Below are 13,709 nucleotides of genomic sequence, written 5' to 3' on the forward strand. Positions count from 1 at the left end.
AGGCAGGCTTCAACCTGGCCAAGACAAGGAGAGGTCGGAATTTAATTGGCAGCGGGCAACCYTCCAAGTACCTGGGCAACGTGGGGWRAACATCACCATGTGTGCAGCTATATCGGAAGAGGGTGTGGTGGGACGCAGACCTCGTATTGGATCAAATAATGCAGCTCTCCTTGTAACCTTCCTTGATGAGCTAAATCAGGTCTGTAGAGCTGATGGCGTGACCTATGTCATTGTGTGGYATAATGTCAGGTTCAGCATGGTTTCAGGCCCATCCACAATTTACCACCCTCTACTTACCCCCATACTCTCCTGAACCCGATTGAGGATTTTGTTCTCCACATGGTGGTGGAAGGTATATGATAGGTGCCCTCACGAACAAGCCACCCTTCTCCAGGCCATGGATGACGCATGCAATGACATCACGGCWYACCAGTGTCAGGCCTGGATTCGCCATGCCCGAAGAMTCTTCCCAAGATYTTTGGCTAATGAAAACATCCATTGTGATGTGGATGAGAACCTGTGGCCAAACCCACAAGACAGGGTTGATGGAAATATAGAAGTACAGTAATCAATCATTTGTTTTGCTTTTTACAGTAAGCCAGGTGAGGAACACTGCAGTTGACCTTTTACTGTAGTTTCTTATTTTTTTTGTAGCTAATTATTTTTGCTTTGATTCAAAGAAACCTGTTGTGACTTTATTGTATTTCATCAATAAATTTCAGATTTTGTTCAATGATTCCACTGTGTCTGTAGTATTCGCTCTACTAGTTATTTTAGTGATGTACTTACATGTAGTACCATAATGAAACATGTATCACATATTTTGTACTACAATATATAATGTTTGTACGAACAACTACATAGTGAAACTATCTGTATCTTGTGTGTGGGTGATCTAAATGAATGTTCCTATGGTATTTCATGATAAATTTGTTATTTTAAATAATGATTTTGCAAGTGCAAGGTTTCATTAAATATATGAATGCACAATGCAATGTTTTGAACATGGGACAGCCTGTGTTACAAGTGATGACCGTTTTGAGTTTTGGTTCTGAAAGTGTGCCAAAGTGATCGTAAAAAACTGTATTATATATTATCTGCTAGAGACCACAGCCCAATTAACATATACAGTGGGGAGAACAAGTATTTGATACACTGCCGATTTTGCAGGTTTTCCTACTTACAAAGCATGTAGAGGTCTGTAATTTTTATCATAGGTACACTTCAACTGAGAGAGACGGAATCTAAAACAAAAGTCCAGAAAATCACATTGTATGATTTTTAAGTAATTAATTAGCATTTTATTGCATGACATAAGTATTTGATCACCTACCAACCAGTAAGAATTCCYGCTCTCACAGACCTGTTCTTTTTCTTTAAGAAGCCCTCCTGTTCTCCACTCATTACCTGTATTAACTGCACCTGTTTGAACTCGTTACCTGTATAAAAGACACCTGTCCACACACTCAAATAAAATGAAGCATACTTGTGTACTCGTTTCCTTGACGTAAACTGTATGAAACTGCTATTTTTGGTTTGTGTGAGGCTTTCGATTTGGTTCGCTGTAATGAGTGTTAATCATTTGTTTACTTTGTGTTAATAATGTAGTGCTACATAGCCACTTCAGCAGCGCTCCAGGAACCAGACTTCGTTGTGTCGGTGTGCGGCTGCGGGGCTGGTATAGCCGGCCACGATGAAGGACTCGCTCACACACAGCTGTGGAGAGTCCAGCACCTCGCCCAGAGCATGGATCTCCCCTAGGATAGAGGTCTCAGTAGTGGGTCCGCTGAACGACCTGACAGGGGGAGAGAGAAAGAGATGGATGAAAGGTTACACAGTTACTGCAAAGTTACTTTAAATCATTACATCATCATGTTGCAATAATGTGTATCCATGTATTATAATAGAAACATTACTTTTGTAAATATACACCGAGTGTACAAAACATTAAAGGACACCTGCTCTTTCCATGACAAACTGACTGGATGAAAACTATGATCCCTTATTGATGTCACTTGTTAAATCCACTTCAAAAATCTGTGTAGATTAAAGGGGAGGAGACATGTTAAAGAAGGATTTTTAAACCTTGAAACATGGATTGTGTATGTGTGCCATTCAGAGGGTGAATAGGCAAAACAAAATATTTAAGTGCCTTTGAATGGGGTATGGTAGTAGGTGCCAGGCGCACCGGTTTGTGTCAAGAACTGCAACGCTGCTGGGTTTTTCATGCTCAACAGTTTCCCGTGTGTATCAAGAATGGTCCACCACCCAAAGGATATCCAGCCAACTGTGGGAAGTATTGGAGTCAACATGGGCCAACATCCCTGTGGAACACTTGACACCTTGTAGAGTCCATGCCTCGACAAATTGAGGCTGTTCTGAGGGAAAAAGYSGGTTCAACTCAATATTAGGAAGGTGTTCTTAATGTGTTGTACATTAAGTGTACACTACATGATCAGAAGTATATGGACATGACACATCTCATTCCAAAATCACGAACATTAATATGGAGTTGGTCCCCCCCTTTGCTGCTATAACAGCCTCCACTCATCTGGGAAGACTTTCCACTAGATGTTGGAACATTGCTGCGGGGAATTGCTTCCAGTCAGCCACAACAGCATTAGTGAGGTCAGAACTGATGTTGGCCGATTAGGCCTGGCTTGCAGTCGGCGTTCCAATTCATCCCAATGGGTTTGATGGAGTTGAGGTCAGGGCTCTGTGCAGGCCAGCCAAATTCTTCCACATCGATCTCGACAATACGTTTCTGTATGGACCTTGCTTTGAGCACTGTCATGCTGAAACAGGAAAGGGCCTTCCCCAAACTGTTGCCACAAAGTTGGAAGCACAGAATTGTATAGAATGTCATTGTATGCTATAGCATTAAGATTTCCCTTCACTGGAACTAAGGGGCCTAGCCTGAACCAAGAAAAACAGCCACAGACCATTATTGCTCCTCCAAACTTTACAGTTGGCACTATGCATTCGGGCAGGTAGTGTTCTCCTGGCAGCCACCAAAACCAGAATGCTCGGCCATGGAAACCCATTTCATGAAGCTCCTGATATACAGTTCTTGTGCTGAAGTTGCTTCCAGAGGCAGTTTGGAACTTGGTAGTGAGTGTTGCAAARGAGGACAGATGATTTTTACGAGCTACGCACTTCTGTGAGCTTGTGTGGCCTACCGCTTCGCAGCTGAGCCGTTGTTGCTCCTAGAAGTTTCAACTTCACAATAACTGTACTTACAGTTGACCGGGCCAGCTCTAGCTGGGCAGAAATTTTATGAACTGACTTGTTGGAAAGGTGCCATCCTATGACGGTGGCACGTTGAAAGTCACTGAGCTCTTCAGTAAGGCCATTCTACTGCCAATGTTTGTCTATGGATATTGCATGGCTGTGTGCTCYATTTTATACACCAGTCAGCAACCCCCCTCACCTGCTGTAGACCACGGTGGCAGGCCATGTCTCCATGGTGATGTCAGGGTCAAAGGGCGTGGGTGTTGGGATGGTAAGTAGTAGGCCACTGTCACATCTCTGGACAGGCTGGTGCGGGAGTCATCAGTCCTCACCACCGTCACAATGGGAAGGGTCATACCCAGGTAGTTACCTGGCACACACAGAGGGATGAGGAGGACKCAAACAGAAGTTAAAGGGATACTTTGGGATTTTGGCAATAAGYCCCTTTATCTACTTCTCCAGTGTCCAAGAAACTTGTGGATACCATTTGTCTCTGCATGCAGTTTGAAGGAAGTTACTAACTAGCGTTACCCATAGACTTCCAGTCATTGTGCTAACACAAGTTGGCTTGCAAAACTACTTCCAACTTCCTTCTTACTGAAAACAAAGACATACAAATTGGGCTGTCCCGACAAAAATAAATATTGGTTGACCAAGAGTAGTCATTTCTTTTTGACCAATCGATTGGTCAAAATGTTAAAACGTGTATTTTTGAACATACAGTGGGGAGAACAAGTATTTGAAACACTGCCGATTTTGCAGTTTTCCTACTTACAAAGCATGTAGAGGTCTGTAATTTTCATCATAGGTACACTCAAACTGTGAGAGACGGAATCTAAAACAAAAGTCCAGAAAATCACATTGTATGATTTTAAATAATTAATTTGCATTTATGTATGATTTTTAAATAATTATATTTGCATTTTATTGCATGACATAAGTATTTGATACATCAGAAAAGCAGAACTTAATATTTGGTACAGAAACCTTTGTTTGCAATTACAGAGATCATACGTTTCCAGTAGTTCTTGACCAGGTTTGCACACACTGCAGCAGGGATTTTGGCCACCTCCTCCATACAGACCTTCTCCAGATCCTTCAGGTTTCGGGGCTGTTGCTGGGCAATACGGACTTTCAGCTCCCTCCGAAGATTTTCTATTGGGTAGGTCTGGAGACGGCTAGGCCACTCCAGGACCTTGAGATGCTTCTACGGAGCCACTCCTTAGTTGCCCTGGCTGTGTGTTTCGGGTCGTTGGAAGACCCAGCACGACCCATCTTCAATGCTCTTACTGAGGGAAGGAGGTGTTGGCCAAGATCTCGCGATACATGGCCCCATCCATCCTCCCCTCAAATACGGTGCAATCGTCCTGTCCCCTTTACAGAAAAGCATCCCCAAAGAATGATGTTTCCACCTCCATGCTTCACGGTTGGGATGGTGTTCTTGGGGTTGTACACATCCCCTTCTCCTCCAAACACGGCGAGTGGAGTTTAGAACAATAGCTCTATTTTTGTCTCATCACCACATGACCTTCCTCCATTCCTCCTCTGGATCATCCAGATGGTCATTGGCAAACTTCAGACGGGCCTGGACATCGCTGGCTTGAGCAGGGGGACCTTGCGTGCGCTGCAGGATTTTAATCCATGACGGCGTAGTGTGTTACTAATGGTTTTCTTTGAGACTGTGGTCCCAGCTCTCTTCAGGTCATTGACCAGGTCCTGCCGTGTAGTTCTGGGCTGATCCCTCACCTTCATCATGATCATTGATGCCCCCGACGTGCGAGTGAGACTTGCATGGAGCCCCAGACCGAGGGTGATGACCGTCATCTGAACTTCTTCCATTTTCAATAATTGCGCCAACAGTTGTTACCTTCTCACCAAGCTGCTTGCCTATTGTCCTGTAGCCATCCCAGCCTGGTGCAGGTCTACAATTTACACAGGTCTACAATTTACACCTTACACAGCTCTCTGGTCTTGGCCATTGTGGAGAGGTTGGTGTTTTTTATACAGTAACGAGTTCAAACAGGTGCAGTTAATACAGGTAATGAGTGGAAAACAGGAGGGCTTCTTAAAGAAAAAACTAACAGGTCTGTGAGAGCTGGAATTGTTACTGGTGGTAGGTGATAAAATACTTATGTCATGGCCAATAAAATGCAAATTAATTACTTAAAAATCATACAATGTGATTTTCTGGATTTTTGTTTTAGATTCCGTCTCTCACAGTTGAAGTGTACCTATGATAAATTACAGACCTCTACATGCTTTGTAAGTAGGAAAACCTGCAAAATCGGCAGTGTATCAAATACTTGTTCTCCCCACTGTACATACAGTTGAAGTTYAAAGTTTACATACACTTAGGTTGGAGTCATTAAAACTCCAAGCCTATCAGAAGCTTCTAAAGCCACGATATAATTTTCTGGATTTTTCCAAGCTGTTTAAAAAAGGGACAGTCAACTTAGTGTATTTTAACTTCTGACCCACTGGAATTGTGATTAAGTGAAATAATTTGTTAACAATTGTCTTGAAAATTACTTGTAAATTACTTGTGTTATGCACAAAGTAGATGTCATAACCGACTTGCCAAAACTATAGTTTAACAAGAAATTTGTGGAGCGGTTGAAAAAAAAACGAGTTTTAATGACTCCAACKTAAGTGTATGTAAACGTTCTACTTCAACTGTACATGGATTCTTCTCTGCTACGCTCACTCACCTGAGGTATTCTGCTGGCAGATATATCTCATGAGCTTCATGAAGCCGGCACAGARGCTCTGCTCGTACGTGTCCTCTCGCACAGTGATACACGCCCAGCTGGCCTGGTTGTAGACTCTCTTCTCATACTGCACAGGAKAATGCATAGGGCAGAACAATGGACAAATGGTATGAGGGGCAGAGAGGGAAAGAATGAGAGAGAGAATGAGAGAGAGAGAAATGACAGACAGGGCTAGAAGTGCAGGGATAGATTAAGGGTTGCCCTATTGCCTGGCTCAAGTGAACTGAGCAGTCGTGCTAGTTGAGCCTGTTCCCGAAGTTGCCCCATTGGGCAGATGATTTAAAGGTCCAATGCAGCAGTTTTACCTATATATCAAATCATTAAGTACCTTACTGTGATTTTAATTAAATCCAARGGTCAAAAAGAAACAAAAACAACTTCTTAGAGAATAGCAATTTCTCAAGCAACAATTTTGCTAGGACTGTCTGGGAGTTGTCTTAGTGGGGAGGGGAAAACTGAAAACAGCTGTTGTTGGCAGAGAGGTTTGGAACTCTCTTATTGGTTTAACAAATTTAACGCCTGTTGATGTCACCAGGCAGGCCGAAACTCCATCCCACCAAAACAGGCTGAAATGTCAGGTGGTCTTCTCAAACAGCTCTTACAAAAAGGGCATGGTCATCATTTTTACAGTATTATTCCAACCTTAGTGTGGAAATATATATAAAACACAGAAAAAGCACATTTTTGACTGCACTGAGGCTTTAATATTTTTTTGTTTATAAACAACCAAACTGCAAAGAATTCCAATAGCCCAAAGCTGATCTTTCTGGTTCRTCCCCATTTTTTAAATGAAAGAKAGCAAATGTATGGCATTTATGCCAGTCGGGCAAGTTGAGCCCCCTATGTGTAGATGAAAGGCAGGCAATACTTTATGACATTTCTGCATGTAAATACAGTGCATTCGGAAAGTTCAGACCCCTTCCCCTTTTCCACATTTTCTTACATTACAGCCTTATTCTAAAATTGAGTAAATAAATGTTTTTCCTCAATCTACACACAAAACACCATAATGACAAAGCGAAAACAGGTTTTTCATTTTTTTTGCAAATGTATTAAAAATAAAACAGAACTACCTTATTTACATAAGTATTCAGACCCTTTGCTATGAGACTCGAAATTAAGCTCAGGTGCATCCTGTTTCCATTGATCATTCTTGAGATGTTTCAACAACTTGGAGTCCACCTGTGGTAAATTCAATTGATTGGATATGATTTTGAAAGGCACACACCGGTCTATATAAAAAGGTCCCACAGTTGACAGTGCATGACAGAGCAAAAACCAAGCCATGAGGTCGAAGGAATTATCCGTAGAGCTCCGAGACAGGATTGTGTCGAGGTACAGATCTGGGGAAGGGTACCAAAACATTTTTGCAGCATTGAAGGTCCGCAAGAACACAGTGGCCTCAATCATTCTTAAATGGAAGAAGTTTGGAACCACCAAGACTCTTCCTAGAGCTGGCCGCCGTTCCAAACTGACCTTTCAGGGAGGTGACCAAGAACCCGATGGTCACTGACAAGAGCTCCAGATTTCCTCTGCAGGAACCTTCCGGAAGGACAAACATCTCGGCAGCACTCCACCAATCAAGCCTTTATGTAGAGTGGTCAGACGGAAGCCACTTCTCAGTAGTCACATGACAGCCCGCTTGGAGTTTACCAAATGCACCTAAAGGATTCTCAGACCCATGAGAAAACAAGAGACTCTTTGTGCCAGCATCATGCTGTGGGGATGTTTTTCAGCGGCAGGGACTGGGAGCCAGTCAGGATGCGAGGAAAAGATGAACGGAGCAAAGTACAAGAGAGATCCTTGATGAAAACCTGCTCCAGAGCACTCAGGACCTCAGACTGGGGCGAAGGTTTCACCTTCCAAACAGACAATAACACTAAGCACACAGCCAGCCAACACAGGAGTGGCTTGGGGAGAAGTCTCTGAATGTCCTTGAGTGACCAGCCAGAGCCCGGACTTGAACCCGATCGAACATCTCTGGAGAGACCTGAAAATAGCTGCGCAGCCGACGCTCCCGCATCCAACCTGACAGAGTTTGAGAGGATCTGCAGAGAAGAATGGGAGAAACTCCCCAAATACAGGTGTACCATTGTGATATATAAAAATATATATATAATAATTTAAGTACATTTGCAAACATAAAAAAAAAAAAACGTTTTGTTTTGTCATTATGGGGTATTATGTGTAGATTGATGAGGGGGAAAAAAATATTTAAATCAATTTTAGAATAAGGCTGTAATGTAACAAAATTTTGAAAAAGTCAAGGGGTCTGAATAATTTCCGAATGCACTGTAGCTAATTTCGGGCAACCCCCCTCCCCAAAAATACTTCTGACTTGCAATTACCTTTCACACCTAATGTCAATCTCTGGAATCGATTGATAAAGAAAGCAATAGAGAGCTATATAAAAGAGTGATAGATATTGATTTATTCATGCTCAAAGGCCTGCATCAATACTGTTAATTACAATGCTCCCTGTTTACTCAAACTCAATGAAATCAAGCTGAGAATATAAGATAGGCTAGATAAAGCAACTGCCTGTCCGCCAGTCCATCTTTCCCTACTGGGTGATGGGGACAGAGGGAGCAATGAATGAGTACAAAGGGGGCTAGACTAGCTTACACTCTCTTTGCATGTGATCAGTGTGAAGGGGACTTTCTCCCTGTCCGTCGTGCTCTCTGTGTCTGAGGTGAGCTGTTGGATGGGCTGGGCCATGTCTGGAAGGAAAGGGAGAGAGGGGTTAGAGCCTGGCGTCACACAATGCCACCTACAAGATAAACGACCACACAAGATACTGATCGGTTTCTCTTCCTCAGATGGCATACAGCACAATAATAATTATACTGCTGTGCTGTAGTACACTGGGCTTCTGTGTAAAGGAAACAGTTTATGACAATAACCTTATAACATAATTGAAAAATCAGTTTGAAAACAAGTAGACAATCTCAAAACAGATTTGGACTAGGCTAATAGAAGTGTATTGAATGTTACATTTCTTAAAAAATTCAATTATATATTTTATTACAGGAGTCGCTAGTGCGCGATGAGACAAGGATATCCCTGCCGGCCAAACCCTCCCTAACCCGGACYACGCTGGGCCATGGGCCTCCCGGTCTCGGCCGGCTGCGACAGAGCTTGGACTCGAACCCAGAATCTCTAGTGGCACAGCTAGCACTGCGATGCAGTGCCTTAGACCACTGCGCCACTCGGGAGGCCTGAATGTTACATTTCTGACAAAGTATTTCTCACTGAGTGATCTTAGACAAGTGACTGAAGTTTAGGAAGCAATGAGAGCCCTAAGGAAGCACATCATAGGAACATTTAGGTCATGTGGGGATGTTGCAGATGGACAGGTTTGCCYCCATTTTGGGTGGTCTATGCACTGCAGAATCCAATGTACACTCAAGTTGGACCCAYATTAGCTTTGGGGTCATCGTACACTGTAGAACCTGTCCGAATGACACAAATTAACTTTGAGGTCGTCTTTAATCAAGCACCATTCTCTCCCTGATCAACTAGCCTAAAATATTAAAGCTTCTGTTTGTTTTCCTTATGTGGCCTATGACCTACTTTCTGTATGGGAGGAAAACAGCTACGCTAACATCTTGACCACAACGTGCACGAGCATTGCCAAATTAATGTACATATACATGTTATTCAATCATTGCACGTAGCCAGGCGCTAAAATAGAACTTTGTTCCATCTGTGACGCTTGYCGCGCAGCAAGTCCCGCCTCMCCCATCTCCTCATTGGTTTTTAAGAGCACATTGAAAGATGAACTGAGGTCCACACTCCAGTCAGTGGTGGTAATGCACCTTAAAGTTGGTTGCTAACCACCATATKAAGTCCAAAGAAGAAGAAGCCTGAAGGASGAGAGATTACTAGAAACAAACTCAGTTTACCCTTTTATCTGTGGATTCATTGTCGGAGTAGAGGACCTTGTGCATTTCAGGTAAAATAACAACACAATGTTTATATCCCAGGACAAATAAGCTAGCAACAGCAAGCTAACTAGCTAAATTGCCATAAATGTTTAATGCTTTTCGACCTMTCCAAATTAATATAGTTGGTTCAGAGTTCATTTTGATAGTTAAACTTTCGTGTCCTGATCACGCCTGGTGTGGGTGGACAAAATAAACATTAGCACGCGTGGTCTGGTCAGTATGTAAAATACTCATGTTGTACCCATCTGCACTAGAACCAAAATAATCTAGGCCCATTCYGCTGTTTAGCTCTGAGCTGTGGCTACAAAACAAACTCACTCTAATCTGATTATAACCCACCATTTTGTGACTATGAAAGGGCAAACAAGCTTGCATATCTAAAATGTTTATCTAAACTACCTAGCCTGTAGGCCTAGGTCTATTCCACAAAATAACATCTAAAGGTGTAGGTGTTGTTCTCCATTTTACAACCGGTTGAATAGTGCAGGCCAGTTTCAGTCACGGTTTCTCTCACAGCTAACCATTTACTTTGATGGTCTATTTTTTTTCCCTTCAAAAGCTGATTCTGAAAGGGTGAGTTGTCCCCTTTCCCTAGTGTTGTGAACAAAGTTCAGATCTGTACAATGAACCTACATTTTCTATAACGACATTGAGTTCACAGTCCATTATATTACATAATARCATGTGCCAGTAGAAATGTGCATTTAGTATGCTTGATGAGAAATTGTGTTTCTTGTGTTGCTGGTCCAAGTCATCTTCTGCCATAATGGGCCAGAAATGATTTAAAATCAAAATGGTTTACATGTAAAAACAGACCTCACTTACGGCGTTATCCCCACCTACACACCACGCTGTAAAGGATAGTGGTTCAAGTAGCGTTCGAATAAAACAGGCGTMTGTCAGTCTGCGAGAGGAGCAAGGAGTTGATTCAAAAGTTTCAGGTGCAGGACAATGTGTGCATGCTTGCATTTTGACCCTAGAGCAATCTAAATCTACAATCCTCCCCCTCTTACCCTGGGGAACAMGAACATGATGTTCTCTGCCAATGTCCTGCCAGTAGTTTAACAGGCGATCCTGACCCTCTTCCTCCATAGCATCGTTTTCCCCGTCRGGCCCCCCGCTTCTGCAGAGGTCTGAATCGAAGTCATCCTCGTTGAAGGCATCCAAGTCCTCTAGCGTGATAGTGGGTCTTGTTCCAGATTCACCCCCGCGACTGTCACCTCCTTCGCCACTCATGTGACAGCCTCCTCCATTCATGGTTATTTTGAGAAAAGTGCCCAAAAACTACTTGCAACAGTCGCAGATCTCCKGCGGGAGGGAAGATTGTTGAAGTGATAACAGCAGGCTACAATGTTGCCAACCTAGTTAGCTTGATAGCTGGCCAGCAAGCCCAGAAAACTTTACGAACGAATCATGACAACCACGGCAGTAGGTCGACAGTGCCTGTCAAATACGTAKGACTAATGTATAATATAGTTAGTAAAACCACCTGGTTCTTGTGCACATAAAGCAACTTCGAATGTCTCTCTCCCCGTGCGGTGATGACTTGTATTTTAATTTCAAGGCTCTCTCTGGTCACATGGCATACAATGGTGTCGTCACTAGTTACCACAGCTACAAATGGCTAAACACCGCCCATTTCTGAATGTTATCTTCTTAAAATCTGATTTTAAATTTAACCACACTGCTAACCGTATGCCCAACCCTAACCTTAAATGTAGACCAAAAAGCGAGTTGTATTTTTCAGGATTTTGACTTTGTGGTTGTGTAACTACTGACAATTCATGCGGAGGAAGGATAACAGTATGTGGGTGTGATCAAAGGTGTAGTTCTCTGATAGGTGAAGAAAACATTTCATTTAAATGTATAGAACATATACATGACTAACTGTGACATTACCTTGGTGTAAATTCAAGGGGAAAATAGTGTTCCTTCTGTTCAAAAAGTGTGTAAAGAGACTTCTCATTTATGAAGGATTCAGGTAGGAAAATAATCCAGATTGTTTTAGTTTATGACAGTTGAAAATACAAGTTAATTGCTCAGTGTGTATTTTATAAATCCACTCTGTCAATCAATGGATCAATCGAATCATATTTCCCCTTTCAGCTCATTCATTAATGTCCGGGCACATATTGACTTCTCTGAGCACCAGATAAACCCCCAGTATGATCTATTTTAATTGGGTCAGGGGTCTACAGTACATGGCCATGAGGAGGGTTACATCAGAGATTATGGAAACTCATTCCTGCCACATTTTATTTTAATGTAGATACTATCTAAAAAGAAATTGATACTATTTACAAATCTTGACATACAAAAATTATAATTTAGAGATGCCATTAAAAAGATGGTGGCGGAATGGGCTTCCATAGAGATACCTTTTTGTGGGTTACACAAACAAATGGATGTGGAAGTGACCCACAGGTTGTTCTGGCAACTAATATATACAGTGAATACCTATTCACCCTGTTTGATTTCTTCAGATTTTGTGTTTCAAAGTGGGATTAAAATGCATTTGATTGTCATGTTTTGTCAATGATCTACACAAAATACTCAGTAATGTCAGTGAAAGAAAAAAAATAGTTATTTTCAAGATGAAGGAAAAATGAAATATGAATATGCCTTGATTAGATACAGTAAGTATTCACCCCCCTGAAACAATACATGTTAGAAACACCTTTGGCAGAAATTACAGCTGGGAGTCTTCTTAGGTAAGTCTCTTAGAGCTTTGCACACCTGGATTGTGCAATATTTGCCCATTATTATTAAAACAATTCTTCAAGGTCTTGGTGATAATGGCCAGACAGCAATTTTTAAGTCTTGCCATAGATTTTCAAGCAGATTTAAGTAAAAAATTTAACTTGGCCACTCAGGAGCATTCCCTGTCTTCTTGGTAAGCAACTATGGTGTCGATTTGGCCTTGTGTTGTAGGTTATTGTCCTGCTGAAAGGTGAATTACTCTCCCACTGTCTGGTGTAAAGCAGACTAAAGTAYGTTTTCCTCTAGGATTTTGCCTGTGCTTAGCTCCATCCCGTTTCTTTACATCCTGAAAAACTCCCCAGTCTTTGTCAATGTCAAGCATACGCATAACATGATTCAGCCACCACCGTGCTTGAAAAAAAGGAGGCACTTACTCAGTAATGTCTTCTGTTGKCCCAAACGTAAGGCTTTGCATTCAGGCCAAGGTCATTATTATGGAGGCACAGCCATTGAACTCTATAGCTGTTTTTAAATCACCAATGGCCTCATGGTGACATCCCTGAGCAGTTTCCTTCCTGTCCTGCGGCTCAGTTCAAAAGGATGACTGTATCTTTGATGTGACTGGGAGCTTTATTACAATAATTAGTCACTTGACCATGCTTAAACAGATATTCAATGTCTGATTTCTTATTGTTACCCATCTACCAATCACTGCCCTTCTTTATGAGGCCTTTGAAAGCTCCCTGGTCTTTGTAGTTGAATCTGTGCTTGAAATTCAATATTTGACCGAGGGACGTTACAAACGTTGTATGCATGGGGGACAGAGGAATGGGCAATCATTCAGAAATCAAGTTGCCCTCTATTATTTCACACAGAATGAAATGTAAATTACTATGCGATTTGTTAAGCAAAATTTTACTCCTGAACTAATTTAGACTGGCCTAAATGAAGGGGCTGAATAGTTATGCAACCAGGGCCGACTAGCCTTTTGGGGGCCCTAAGCGAGTTTTGTAACAAACGTTATAAAACATTTCATGCAATTCTACTCATTCAATTTTAGCAG

General features: G+C 42.1%; 1 pseudogene; it reads right to left on the reverse strand.

Moving 5' to 3' along the window:
* Positions 1-863: 863 nt before the first annotated feature.
* LOC112068312 (heme-binding protein 1-like) lies at positions 864-11,529 on the reverse strand (annotated as a pseudogene).
* Positions 11,530-13,709: the final 2,180 nt, after the last annotated feature.

The sequence above is a fragment of the Salvelinus sp. IW2-2015 genome, unplaced genomic scaffold, assembly GCF_002910315.2.
Source record: "Salvelinus sp. IW2-2015 unplaced genomic scaffold, ASM291031v2 Un_scaffold396, whole genome shotgun sequence".
In the NCBI taxonomy this organism is placed as follows: domain Eukaryota; kingdom Metazoa; phylum Chordata; class Actinopteri; order Salmoniformes; family Salmonidae; genus Salvelinus; species Salvelinus sp. IW2-2015.